At 49.2% G+C, this 14,588-nt stretch overlaps 1 pseudogene; it reads left to right on the top strand.

Annotated features, from left to right (window-relative positions):
* Nucleotides 1-244: 244 nt before the first annotated feature.
* On the top strand, nucleotides 245-8,490 carry LOC125624512 (alpha-1,3-galactosyltransferase 2-like; annotated as a pseudogene).
* The last annotated feature ends 6,098 nt before the right edge of the window (nucleotides 8,491-14,588 follow it).

Genomic DNA, 14,588 nt, shown 5'->3' with positions numbered 1-14,588 from the left:
TTTACTTCGACTTAAAGGACTCTTAAAATTGATTTCTGTACTCCTCGGTGGATGAGGGGATTAGCGCTGAAATTGACCTTGCCGGGTCAAATTTGGGGTCGCAATTCGATGATATTGGCATCCGGGAGCTATCCCAGGTGCGCCATTGTGACCGCTCTGGACAGCGATCTCAGCTCAGATGCACTGGCCAGGTAGACAGAAAAAGGCCCGTGAACTTTTAAATCTCGTTTCCTGTTTGGCCACCATGGCAAGCTCTAGGTGAGTGCAGATCTCATCAGCAGAGGTGACCATGATGGAGTCCTGGAATTGCAAAAGACCTCCAGCATGGACCAAACGGGAGGTACAGGATCTGATCGCTGTATGGGGAGATGAATCCGTGCTATCAGAACTCCGGTCCAAAAGATGAAATGCCCAAACATTTGAAAAAATCTCCAAGGGCATGAAGGACAGAGGCTATAACAGCAGTGCTGCGGAAACTTAAGGAGCTCAGGCAAGCCTACCAAAAAACCGGAGAGGCAAACAGTCACTGGGGTCAGAGCTCCAGACATGCCGGTTCTATGATGAGCTGCATGCCATTCTAGGGGGTGCAGCCACCACTACCCTACCCCTGTACTTTGACTCCGTCAATGGATTATCACGCAAGAGGGGTGCACATTTTGGGGACAAGGAAGATGAGGAGGAGGTTGAAGATAGAGCACAGCAAGCAAGCGGAGAACCCATTTTTCCCGAGAGCCAGGAACTCTTTCTCACCCTGGACCTGGAGCCAGTACCCCCCCAAACCCACCCAAGGTGGGCTCCTGGACCTTCTAGGAGGAGAAGGAACCTCTGGTGACTGTACCTTTGTAAATATAATACATGGTTTAAAAGCAAGTGTGTTTAATTATTAATTTGTGGCCAGTACAGCTACTGGAAAAGTCTGTTAATGTGTCTGGGGATGGAGTGGAAATCCTCCAGGGATATCTCCATAAAGCTCTCCTGGATGTACTCCCAAAGTCTTTGCAAAAGGTTTCTGGGGAGGGGAGCCTTATTGTGTCCTCCATGGTAGGACACTTTACCACGCCAGGCCAGCAGCACGTAGTCTGGAGTCATTGCATAACAAAGCATGGCAGCGTATGATCCCGGCATTTGCTGGCATTCAAGCAACATCCATTTTTTATCTCTCTGTGTTATCCTCAGGAGAGTGATATCATTCATGGTCACCTGGTTGAAATAGGGGAATTTTATTAAGGGGACATTCAGAGGTGGCCGTTCCTGCTGGGCTGTTTTCCTGTGGCTGAACAGAAATCTTCCCTGCTGTTAGCCACGCTAACAGAGAATTGGGTGTGTGTGCATGTGAAGGGGTTAGTTGGGTTTGTGCTGCACATTAACCCGGAAACCGCAGCCGCTCCTTTTAAATGGCCAACCCAATGGCTATTCGGTATGGGAAATGAGGGCGCTGCTGTCTGAAACCATTCCCACATGTTATGAAGGTTAAAGAAGCCAAATGACTCTGGCTTACCATGGCTGCCTGCAAGCTGAATTCTGCTGTCCACCGGCCCTGCATGTGTGATCTCTCACACCATACTGGCAGGCCCTCAATATAAGAGGCAAAATGCGACCTTGTACCAAATGCACATGTGCTATGTAATGTTAACAGCAAGGTTCACCCTGAAAAAGTCTACCCATTGTTCTCTAAAATGTGTCTTTTTAACTACTACTCTCCCTTTTTTCCCTCCCGCAGCTGCAAATGTTTCAACGCTCACATTATCATCTCCTTCCCAGAGGCTAGCGAAGATTAGAAGGCGAAAAAAACACACTCGCGATGAAATGTTTTCTGAGCTCATGCAGTCCTCCCACACTGAAAGAGCCCAGCAGAATGAGTGGAGGCAGACAATGTTAGAGTCCAGGAAAGCACAATATGAATGCGAGGACAGGTGGCGGGTTGAAGATAATGAGTGGCAGGTTGAAGATGATAGGTGGCGTCACCTTGCTGACAGAAAGCAGGAGTCAATGCTGAGGCTACTGGAGGATCAAACTGATATGGTCCAGGATATGGTTGAGGTGCAGGAAAGACACAGACCGCCACTGCAACCCCTGTGTAACCAACCGCCCTCCTCCCCAAGTTCCATAGCCTCCTCACCCAGATGCCCAAGAACATGGTGGGGGGCCTCCAGGCACCCAACCACTCCACCCCAGTGGACTGCCCAAGCAACAGAAAGCTGGCATTCAATAAGTTTTAAAGTGCAGTGTGCCCTTGTCCTTCCCTCCTCCCCCACCCCTCCTGGGCTACCTTGGTAGTTATCCCCCTATTTGTGTGATGAATTAATAAAGAATGCATGAATTTGAAACAACAATGACTTTATTGCCTGTGCAAGCGGTGATCGAAGGGGTGAGTGGAGGGCGGTTGGCTTACAGGGAAGTAGAGTTAACCAAGGGGGCAGGTTTTCATCAAGGAGAAACAAACAGAACTGTCACACTGTAGCCCGGTCAGCCATGAAACTGGTTTTCAAAGCTTCTCTGATGCGCAGTGCACCCTGTTGTGCTCTTCTAATCACCCTGGTATCTGGTTGCATGTAATCAGTGGCCACGCAATTTGCCTCAACTTACCATTCCCCCATAAACTTCTCCCCTTTACTCTCACAAATATTGCGGAACACACAGCAAGCAGTAATAACAATGGGAATATTGGTTTCACTGAGGTCTAACCAAGTCAGTAAACTGCACCAGCGTGCTTTTAAATATCCAAATGCACATTCTACCACCATTCCGCACTTGCTCAGCCTATAGTTGAACAGCTCCTGACTACTGTCCAGGCTGCCTGTGAACAGCTTCTTGAGCCATGGCATTAAGGGGTAGGCTGAGTCCCCAAGGATAACTATCGGTATTTCAACATCTCCAACGGCTATATTCTGGTGTGGGAAGGAAGTCCCTTGCTGCAGCTGTTCATACAGACCAGAGTTCCTGAAGATGCGCGCGTCATGTACCTTTCCCGGCCATCCCACATTGAAACATCCTTTGTGATCCACCAGTGCTTGCAGCACCATTGAAAAGTACCCCTTTCGGTTTACGTACTCGCTGCCTTGGTGCTCCAGTGCCAAGATAGGGATATGGGTTCCGTCTAGCGCCCCAATACAGTTAGGGAATCCCATTGCAGCAAAGCCATCCACTAGAACCTGCACATTTCCCAGAGTCACTACCCTTGGTAGGAGCAGCTCAGTGATTGCATTGGCTACTTGGATCACAGCAGCCCCCACAGTAGATTTACCCACTCCAAATTGATTACCAACTGACTGGTAGCTGTCTGGCATTGCAAGCTTCCACAGGGCTATTGCCACTCGCTTGTGAACTGTGAGGGCTGCTCTCATCTTGGTATTCATGTCCTTCAGGGCAAGGGAAAGCAAGTCACAAAGTTCCATGAAAGTGCCCTTACACATGCAAAAGTTTTGCAGCCACTGGGAATCATCCCAGACCTGCAACACTATGCAGTCCCACCAGTCTGTGTTTGTTTCCCGAGCCCAGAATCGGCATTTCATGGCCTGAGCCTGCCTCATTGCCACCAGGATGGTGAAATTGCCAGGGCCCGTGCTTTGAGAGAAGTCTGTTTCCATGTCCTCATCACTCTTGTCGCCGCGCTGCCGTCGCCTCCTCGCCTGCTTTTGCAGGTTCTGGTTCTGCGTATACTGCATGATAATGTGCAATGTGTTTACAATGCTCATAACTGCTGTGGTGATCTGAGCGGGCTCCAGTAGGAGAACACTTCAAGCTTTCTGGCCACTCAGTGAAAGACTTAAGGGTGGCAATTTTGCAACAGAAAAGCTTCAAAATCAGACTCCAATGAAAAACTGCTGAGCTTGAATTAATATGCAAACTAGATACCATTAACTTGGGTTTGAACAGAGACTGGGAGAGGCTGGGTTATTACACATATTGAATCTATTTCCCCATGTTATGTATCCTCACACCTTCTTGTCAACTGTCTGCATTAGTAGGAGCATTGTCAACAGATCGAGGGACGTGATTATTCCCGGTCAGTTGGGAATCAATTTGGGAAGGGTAAATCTACTGTGGGGGCTGCTGTGATGCAAGTAACCAACACTATCAAAGATCTGCTGATATCAAGGGTAGTGACCGTGGGAAATGTGCAGGTCATAGTGGATAGCTTTGCTGCAATGGGATTCTCTAACTGTGGTGGGGCCATAGATGGAACCCATATCCCTATCTTGGCACCGGAGCACCAAGCCGGCGAGTACATAAACCGCAAGGGGTACTTTTCAATAGTGCTGCAAGCACTGATGGATCACAAGGGACGTTTCACCAACATCATCAGTGTGGGATGGCCGGGAAAGGTACATGACGCTCGCATCTTCAGGAACTCTGGTCTGTTTCAAAAGCTGCAGGAAGGGACTTTATTCCCAGACCAGAAAATAACCGTTGGGGATGTTGAAATGCCTATAGTTATCCTTGGGGACCCAGCCTACCCCTTAATGCCATGGCTCATGAAGCCGTACACAGGCAGCCTGGACAGTAGTCAGGAGCTGTTCAACTACAGGCTGAGCAAGTGCAGAATGGTGGTAGAATGTGCATTTGGACGTTTAAAGGCGCGCTGGCGCAGTTTACTGACCCGGTTAGACCTCAGCAAAACCAATATTCCCACTGTTATTACTGCTTGCTGTGCGCTCCACAATATCTGTGAGAGCAAGGGGGAGATGTTTATGGCAGGGTGGGAGGTTGAGGCAAATTGCCTGGCCGCTGGTTATGCACAGCCCGACACCAGGGCGGTTAGAAGAGCACAGGAGGGTGCGGTGCGCATCAGAGAAGCTTTAAAGACCAGTTTCATGACTGGACAGGCTACGGTGTGAAAGTTGTGTTTGTTTCTCCTTGATGAAACCCCCTGCCCCTTGGCTCACTCTACTTCCCTGTAAGCTAAGCACCCTCCCCTCCTTCCTTCGATCACCACTTGCAGAGGCAGTAAAGTCATTGTTGCTTCACATTCATGCATTCTTTATTATTTCATCACACAAATAGGGGGATAACTGCCAAGTTAGCCTGGGACGTGTGATGGAGGAGAGAAGCACGGGGAGGGGTGGTGGAGGCGGAAAGGACAAGGACACACAGCACTTTAAAAGTTTAAAACTTTAAAACTTATTGAATGCCAGGCTTTTGTTGTTTGGGCAATCCTCTGTGGTGGAGTGGCTGGTTGGCCAGAGGCCCCCCCACCGTGTTCTTGGGCATCTGGATGAGGATGCTATGGAACTTGGAGAGGAGGGCGGTTGGTTACACAGGGGCTGTAGCAGCAGTCTGTGCTCCTGCTGCCTTTTCTGCAGCTCAACCATACGCTGGAGTGCATTAGTTTGATCCTCCAGCAGCCTCAGCATTGAATCCTGCCTCCTCTCATCATGCTGCCGCCACCTTTCAGCTTCAGCCCTCTCTTCGGCCCACCACTTACTCTCTTCAGCCCGCCACCTCTCCTCCCTGTCATTTTGTGCTTTCCTGCACTCTGACATTGTCTGCCTCCATGCATTCGTCAGTGTGGGAGGACAGCATGAGCTCAGAGAACATTTCATCACGAGTGCGTTTTTTTTTTTGCCTTCTAATCTTCACTAGCCTCTGGGAAGGAGAAGATCCTGTGATCCTTGAAACACATGCAGCTGGTGGAGAAAAAAAAAAGGGACAGTGGTATTTAAAAAGACACATTTTATAGAACAATGGGTACACTCTTTCATGGTAAACCTTGCTGTTAACATTACATACACAGCACATGTGCTTTCGTTCCAAGGTCGCATTTTGCCTCCCCCCACCACGTGGCTAGCCCCTCCCCCCTCCCCGTGGCTAACAGTGGGGAACATTTCTGTTCAGCCACAGGCAAACAGCCCAGCAGGAACGGGCACCTCTGAATGTCCCCTTAAGAAAAGCACCCTATTTCAACCAGGTGACCATGAATGATAACACAGAGAGATAAAGAACAGATGTTGTTTGAATGCCAGCAGACATACAGTGCAATGCTTTGTTCTACAATGATTCCCGAGTATGTGCTCCTGGCCTGCTGTGGTAAAGTGTCCTACCATGGTGGATGGAATAAGGCTGCCCTCCCCAGAAACCTTTTGCAAAGGCTTTGGGAGTACATCCAGGAGACCCGCAAATGCCAGGACAAATTAATCATTAAACATGCTTGCTTTTAAACCATGTATAGTATTTTAAAAGGTACACTCACCAGAGGTCCCTTCTCTGCCTGGCGGGTCTGGGAGGCAGCCTTGGGTGGGTTTGGGGGGTACTGACTCCAGGTCCAAGGTGAGAAACAGTTCCTGGCTCTCGGGAAAAATGGTTTCTCCGCTTGCTTGCTGTGAGCTATCTATAACCTCATCATCATCTTCCTTGTCCCGAAAACCTGCTTCTGTGTTGCCTCCATCTCCATTGAAGGAGTCAAACAACATGGCTGAACCCCCTAAAATGGCATGCAGCTCATCATAGAAGCGGCATGTTTGGGGCTCTGACCCGGAGCAGCTGTTTGCCTCTCTGGTAGGCTTGCCTCAGCTCCTTAAGTTTCACACGGCACTGCTTCGGATCCCTGTTATGGCCTCTGTCCTTCGTGCCCTGGGAGATTTTGACAAATGTCTTGGCATTTCAAAAACTGGAACAGAGTTCTGACAGCACTGATTCCTCTCCCCATACAGCGATCAGATCCCGTACCTCCCGTTCGGTCCATGCTGGAGCTCTTTTGCGATTCTGGGACTCCATCATGGTCACTTCTGCCGATGAGCTCTGCATGGTCACCTCTGCTGATGAGCTCTGGCCAGCGTGGCAACCTGCAGGTGACCATGCAAACAGGAAATTGAAATTCAAAAGTTCGCGGGCCTTTTCCTGTCTACCTGGCCAGTGCATCTGAGTTGAGAGTGCTGTCCAGAGCGGTCACAATAGAGCACTCTGGGATAGCTCCAGGAGGCCAATACCATCTAATTGCGGCCACAGTACCCCAAATTCAACCCAGCAAGGCTGATTTAAGCGCTAATCCCCTTGTCGGGGGTGGAGTAAGGAAATTGATTTTAAGAGACCTTTAAGTCGAAAAAAAGGGCTTTATCGTGTGGACGGGTGCAGTGTTAAATTGATTTAACGCTGCTAAATTCGACCTCAACTCCTAGTGTAGACCAGGGCTAGGAGGGTGGTGAAGCACTGGAATGGGTTCCCTAGGGAGGTGGTGTAATCTCCATCCTTAAGAGGTTTTTAAAGCCTGGCTTGACAAAGCCCTGGCTGGGATGATTTAGTTGGTGTGGTCCTGCTTTGAGCAGGGGTTTGGACTAGATGACTTCCGGAGGTCTCTTCCAACCCTAATCTTCTATGAGTCTATGCTGTTGGCTGAGTGATCACAGCACATGGAGGGATTTGCTGCTTGTCAATAGCATGGCATTGTAAGAGACAGCCAGGGAGGAGAGTTAAGGAGGCACAGTGGTCCTACAGTTCCAGGTTGCACTCCTGGAATATGTCACAGAGGGTTCTCTCTTACTCTGAAGCATCAGGTTGAGACAGGATATTGGGCTGGATGGACGAAGGCCCAGAGCGTCAAAGGGATTCCAATGTAAAATAGGAGCCAAAAGAACCTTTAGGATCTGGGCCCAATAGTCTGGCCTGACCCATTTGGCAAGTGGCAATGGAAGAACCAGGCTAGAAGGATGAGGGTTTCAGCTGGTAGGGCAGAAGGTGGACACCAGATGAGATGGCCCAGTGGTCTGATCCCTGCCTGGTCCTGAACCATGGGACCATCCTTCTTCCCTGGGCAGTCCCAGGCACCTGGGGCCAGCCTGGCCCCCTAACCCTCTGCCACCTCTTGTGCAGGTACCTGGTTAAGTGTCTGGAGCATTTCCTGGTGACGGCTGAGGAACACTTAATGGTGGGCTGGAGGGTGATCTACTACATCTTCACAGACAGGGTGGGTGCGGTGCCGCGGCTCCGCCTGGTCACGGAGCGGCACCTGCGGACCCTGATGGTGGAGAACCAGAAGCGCTGGCAGGATGTCTCCATGATGAGGAGACATTGGTTCACCCAGGGCCTGGACCCTGCTATCTGCAGGGAGGCCCAGTAAGTTTTCTGCCTGTATATCGACCAGTTCTTTGTTGGAGCCTTCAGGCTGGGAGCGCTGGCCGAGTCCGTTGCCCTGCTCCATTCCTATTTTGACCAGTGGACCTGCTTCTACTTCACCTCTGACCGAAACCTCAGACCAGCTGCCTTTCTGGGCCCAGGTGCAGGGGACTGCCACTACCGCGCAGCAGTGTTCAGGGGTCATGCCCACAGTGAAGAACCTGACGGAAAGCTGCTTCCAGAACAAGAGGAATGGCGTGGAGGCCCCGCTGGCATGACGAGAGCCATCTCAATAAGTACTTCCAGCTGCACAAGCCAACCAAGATCTTGTCTCCGGAGTACTGCTGGGATGAGGCCATCGGGCCATGTGGAGACATCTGCATCTCTAGGCTGCTGTGGGCCGAGAAGCCACGCAGTTTGGTGTGCCCGACAGATCAGTGACTCTGCCAGCAAGAGCCCCCAGGGGGCACGTGGCTGGAACCCAGCATGGGGACTTGGGGAATGTCAACTAGGGTGTCGCTCGCTTCATAGCTTCTGTCGGCCCAACTCACCTCCCGACGGCAGGGCTCCTGGAATCCCTCCATTCCCTCCACAAGTCTCCTGTGTGTCACCATCCACTGCCCTTCTAGTTCAGGGACTCCTAGACTTCCTCCCCTTCATTCCAGGGGCTTTGTGTGCCCCCGATTCCTCCTCCCCTCCATGCCAGGGGCTCTCTGTGCCTGCCCCATTAAGCTCCATCCCCTCATGCCACACACAATTATTTCTTTTCTTCTTGTCTGGGAGATGTCATTCAGGGTGTCAACAGGTCGGACTCTGCTGGGAGGATAAGCAGAAGATGGAATGAGGTGTGTGTTACTGAGAGGTGTCGAAGGCCTATCAAGTGGATTTTGACCTATTACAGAGGTGTCTGGGGCTCCATGTGTCCCCCATTTCCCTTTTCCCATTTTTCACCAAAATCAATAGGGTTCTGCTTGTTGACTCCTAGACCAATTTCTGCAGTTTTGGAATTGATCAGAGATAGTGCTCCTGAGTCATCATGTGATAGACAGACAGACACAGACATGCCATCAAGCTGAATGTAGGGCTGTTAAGACAAAGAATTTGGTACTGATGGTAAATACTTCAAAAATATGTAACATGCATGATTTTTGGAAGAAACTTTGGTACAGACTAAGAGCGGTAACAAAGAAGTCTTGTAAGAATACTACTTCTCAGCTAGTACCTGTAAACAGGCTTAGACCTTGGCAAGGTAGAGAAAGCATAACCAATCTAGACTGCTGTGTGGAAGGGGAAACTGAGGCACACCACCTCATGGCCTTTGTGGCTAAATGCCAAGACATCTACATTCTACAGGATATTAATATATACTTTGTATTAACAATGCTGTACTCTAAAAGGCTTTCAGTCAACTTGGAAAAAGGTACCCAGAACTTCGCAAAAACATCTGTAGGTGACAGTACAATTTGAAATTAGATAACCAAGAACTAAAGACAACGAGGAGGCCGGTGGCACCTTAAAGACTAACAGAGAACTTTAGGCACACTGCCTTTGCATTGGTCAGTAACCAACCCTCCAGCAGTAATTGAAGGGGAGAGGTGTGACGCTATACCCCATATTCTTCATAGAAATATTATGATATAAATATGGCATAACTAAGATATGTTTTATGCAAGGTGGGTCATGTAAGGTATCATTGGAAAGGTTATGTTTTACTGAATATGATTATCCTATTTGTATACATGTATCATTTCTGTATCTGAAGTTAGGAATATTGACTATGTAATAATTACAACTGTGGTTACACCTGGGAAATGCCCACCAGACACTATGCAATCAGCCTGGAAGAGCCATTAAGAATGAAAATAGGTTTTTGAAGACGCTGATCTCTCATCTTCCTGGAGTTCCTTCCTGTGGACCTTACAAGTAAACCTTGTCTCATGGTTGCTCTAACACTGCAAGGTCATCTGATGATGTCGCCTGGTACGGAGTACCACCTTAGACTCTGCTGGTATTTTTCCACTTGAAACTAAGGGCTTCTGCCTTATATAAATTCTATTTAAGGCTGGGAAGTAAGTTAATCATGGCTCTTCTCCTCTGCCTCCCCGCCCAAGAAGGGAGACTGCTGAAAACACCTGAAGAAACAAAAACAACAAGGAGGTGTTTTTAAGGTGGCAGCTTAAAGACTAAGGGTATGTCTACAATGCAAAATTACTCCGATTTTACAGAAGTCGATTTTTGGGAACAGATTGTATAAAGTCGAGCGTATGCGTCCACTAAGCACATTAATTCGGCCGTGTGTGTCCACAGTATCGTGGCAAGTGTCAACATTCCAAGCGGTGCACTGTGGGTAGCTATCCCACAATTCCTGCAGTCCCTCCTGCCCATTTGAATTCTGGGCTGAGCTCCCAATGCCTGATGGGGCCAAAAATTTGTTGCGGGTGGTTATGGGTATATGTCATCAGTCAACCCTCCCTCCATGATAGCAACGGCAGACAATCATTTCGCACCCTTTTCCCTGGATTGCCCGAGCAGATGCCATAGCACGGCAAGCATGGAGCCCATTCAGCTCACAGCAGTCAGTATGACCATTGTAAACACCTCACACATTATCATGCAGTTTATGCAGAACCAGAACCTGAAAAACCAGGTGAAGGGGCGACTGCAGCGTGGTGACGGAGTGATGAGGACATGGACAGATTTCTCTAAAACCGCGGTCCCCGGCAATTTGGAGATCATGGTGTTACTGGGGCAGGCTCATGCCATGGAACGCCGATTCTGGGCCCGGGAAACAAGCACAGACTGGTGGGACTGCATAGTGTTGCAGGTCTGGGATGATTCCCAGTGGCTGCAAAACTTTCCATGCGTAAGGGCACTTTCATGGAACTTTGTGACTTTCTTTCCCTTGCCCTGAAGTGCCAGAATACCAAGATGAGAGCAGCCCTCACAGTTCACAAGCGAGTGGCAATAGCCCTGTGGAAGCTTGCAACTCCAGACAGCTACCAGTCAGTCGGTAATCAATTTGGAGTGGGCAAATCTACTGTGGGGGTTGCTGTGATGCAAGTAGCCAATGCTATTACTCAGCTGCTGCTATCAAGGGTAGTGACTCTGGGAAATGTGCAGGTCACAGTGGATGGCTTTGCTGCAATGGGATTCCCTGTGGTGGGGCTATAGCTGGAACGCATATCCCTATCTTGGCACTGGACCACCAGGGCAGCCAGTACATAAACTGCAAGGGGTACTTTTCAATGGTGCTGCAAGCACTGGTGGATCACAAGGGACGTTTCACCAACATCAACGTGGGATGGCTGGGAAAGGTTCATGACGCTCACATCTTCAGGAACACTGGTCTGTTTAAACCGCTGCAGAAAGGGATTTACTTCCCAGACCAGAAAATAACTGTTGGGGATGTTGAAATGCTTACAGTTATCCTTGGGGACCCAGCCTACCCTGGCACATGAAGCCATACACAGGCACCCTGGATAGCAGTAAGGAGCTGTTCAACTATAGGCTGAGCAAGTGCAGAATGGTGGTAGAATGTGCATTTGGACGTTTAAAGGGTTGCTGGCGCAGTTTACTGACTCTCTCAGACCTCAGCGAAACCAATATTCCCACTGTTATTACTGCTTGCTGTGCGCTCCACAATCTCTGTGAGAGCAAGGGGGAGACGTTTATGGCGGGGTGGGAACTTGAGGCAAATCGCCTGGCCACTGATTTTGCCCAGCCAGATACCAGGGCTATTAGAAGAGCACAGCAGGAAGTGCTGTGCATCAGAGAAGCTTTGAAAACAAGTTTCATGACTGGCCAGGGTACCGTGTGACACTACTCTTTGTTTCTCCTTGATGAAAACCCACCCCCTTGGTTGACTCTAATTCCCTGTAAGCCACCTGCCCTCCCCGCTTCGATCACAGCTTGCTTGCAAAGGAAATAAAGTCACTATCATTTAAAATGTATTCTTCATTAATTGATTATAAAAATAGGGAGATAAATCAAAAGATAGCCTGGGTATGGTGTGGGAGGAGGGTAGGAGGGAGGAAAAGGCCACTTCAAAACTTCTTGAATGACAGCCTTCTGTTGCTTGGGCTGTCCACACGGGTGGAGTGGTTGGGTGCCTGGAGCCTCTCACCCCGTGTTCTTGGGCGTCTGGGTGTGGAGGCTATGGAACTTGGGGAGGAGGGAGGGTGGTTAAGCAGGGGCTGCAGCAGCAGTCTGTGATCTTGCTGCCATTCATGAACGTCCACAGACACCGGAGCATTTGATCCTGCAGTTGCCTCATGCCTCCTCTGATCTTCCTGCTGCCACCTCTCGTCTCGATCGTCCCTCCTGTCCTCACGTTCATTGGCCGCTTTCTTGTACTGTGCTACTGTGTCCCTCCACACATTCTGCTGAGCTCTGTCAGTGCCAGATGACTGCATGAGCTCAGAGAACTTTTCATTGCATGTGTGTTTTTTTCACCGCTTTATCTGAGATAGCCTCTGGAACGGAGGAGGGAGACTTGAAACATTTACAGCTGTGGGAGGAAGAAAAGGGAGTGAAGTATTTAAAAAGATACATTTTACAGAACAATGGCTATACTCTTTCATGGTGAACAACACTATTCACATTACATAGCACATGTGATTTTGGTACAAGGTCGCATTTTGCATCTTATTTTGAGTACCTGCGGCTTTGGTGTTAGAGATCACACATGCAGGGCCGGGCAACAGGCAACGGCTTACAGGTGGCCATGATAAGCCACAGTCTTTCGGCTTCTGCAACCTTCATAACAGCAGCGCCCTCCTTTCCCATACCAAGCAAAGCACGTTGAGTTGGCCATTTAGTGCTGCGGTTTTTGTGTTAACATGCAGCAGCAGAAACAAAACTAACCCCTCCCCCCATCCAATTCTCTGGGATGATCGCTTTACCCCTCCCATCACCGTGTGGCTGGTATCAGGGAAGATCCCTGCTAGCCAAAAGCGAACAGTTCAGCGCCAATGCCCCCCCGCCCACAGGTTGGCTAACTGCAGGGAGGATTTCTTTTCAGCCACAGGCAAACAGCCAAGTAGGAACGACCACCTCTGAATCTCCCCTTAATTAAATTCCCCTATTTCAACCAGGTTACCATGAACAACATCACTCTCCTGAGGATAACAGAGAGATAAAGAACGGATGTTGCTTGAATGCCAGCAAACACCGGGACCATACATTGCCAGGCTTTGTCATACAATGGTACCAGATTATTTGCTACTAGCATGGCATGGTAAAGTGTCCTACCATGGAGGATGGAATAAGGCTGCTCTCCCCAGAAACCTTCTGCAAAGGATCTTAGAGTACCTCCAGGAGAGCTTTATGGAGATGTCCCTGGAGGATTTCCGCTCCATCCCCAGACACGTTAACAGACTTTTCCAGTAGCTGTACTGGCCACAAATGCATCCCAAGTCCTCAGGGCAAATTAATCATTAAAAAACACTTGCTTTTATAATGTGTATTATATTTAAAAAGGTACACTCACCAGAGGTCCCTTCTCCGGCTTTTTTGGGTTGGGAGGGTATTTCAGTCACGGTAAGAAAAAGATCCTGGCTGTCGGGGAGAACGGTGTGCTGTATGCTCTCCTCAAGCTCGTCCTCCTCTTCCTCATCTTCCCCATCTGTAAAATCCTCAGGCATGATGGAGAGTACCCCATCATCAGAGTCTATGGACAGGGGTGGGATAGTGGTGGCGGCCCCCCCTAGAATTGCATGTAGCTCAGCGTAGAAGCGGCATGTCTGGGGCTCTGTCCCGGAGCGTCTGTTTGATTCTTTGGTTTTCTGGTACGCTCCTTAAGTTTCACGCGGCACTGTGTTGTGTCCCTGCTGTAGCCTCTGTCCCTCATGGCCTCGGAGATTTTTTGAAATGTTTTGGTATTTTGTCTTTTGGAACGTAGTTCTGATAGCATGGATTCCTCTCCCCAGACAGCGATCAGATCCACTACCTCCCGTTCGGTCCTGATGAGCTCTGCGCTGATGAGCTCTGCATGGTCACCTGTGCTGATGAGCTTGCCTGGCCAAACAGAAAATGAGATTCAAAAGTTCCTGGAGCTTTTTCTGTACACCTGGCCCATGCATCTGAGTTCAGAGTACTGACCAGAGCGGTCACAATGGTGCACCGTGGGATAGCTCCCGGAGGCCAATACCGTCGAATTGCATCCACAGTAACCCTAATTTGAAACGGTCTGAGTCTATTTCAGCACTAATCCCCTCTTTGGGGACGAGTACAGAAATCAATTTTAAGAGCCCTTTATGTCGGAAAAAATGGCTTTGTTGTGTGGACAGGTGCAGGGTTAATTCGATTTAACGCTCTTAATTCGACATAAACTTGTAGTGTAGACCAGGCCTAACAGATTTATTTGGGCATAAGCTTTCGTGGGTAAAACACCACTTCTTCAGATGCATGGAGTCAAAAAACAAAGAATCTAAACTGGGAAAAGGCAAGGGCTGAGTCCAGGCTGAGACAGGGGTCATAGAATATAATATCAAGGTTGGAAGGGACCTCAGGAGGTCATCTAGTCCAACCCCCTGTTCAAA

The sequence above is a fragment of the Caretta caretta genome, chromosome 18 (assembly GCF_965140235.1).
Source record: "Caretta caretta isolate rCarCar2 chromosome 18, rCarCar1.hap1, whole genome shotgun sequence".
In the NCBI taxonomy this organism is placed as follows: domain Eukaryota; kingdom Metazoa; phylum Chordata; order Testudines; family Cheloniidae; genus Caretta; species Caretta caretta.
The sequence above is the reverse complement of the archived record's forward strand: the minus strand, read 5'-3'. Positions and strand labels throughout refer to the sequence as shown.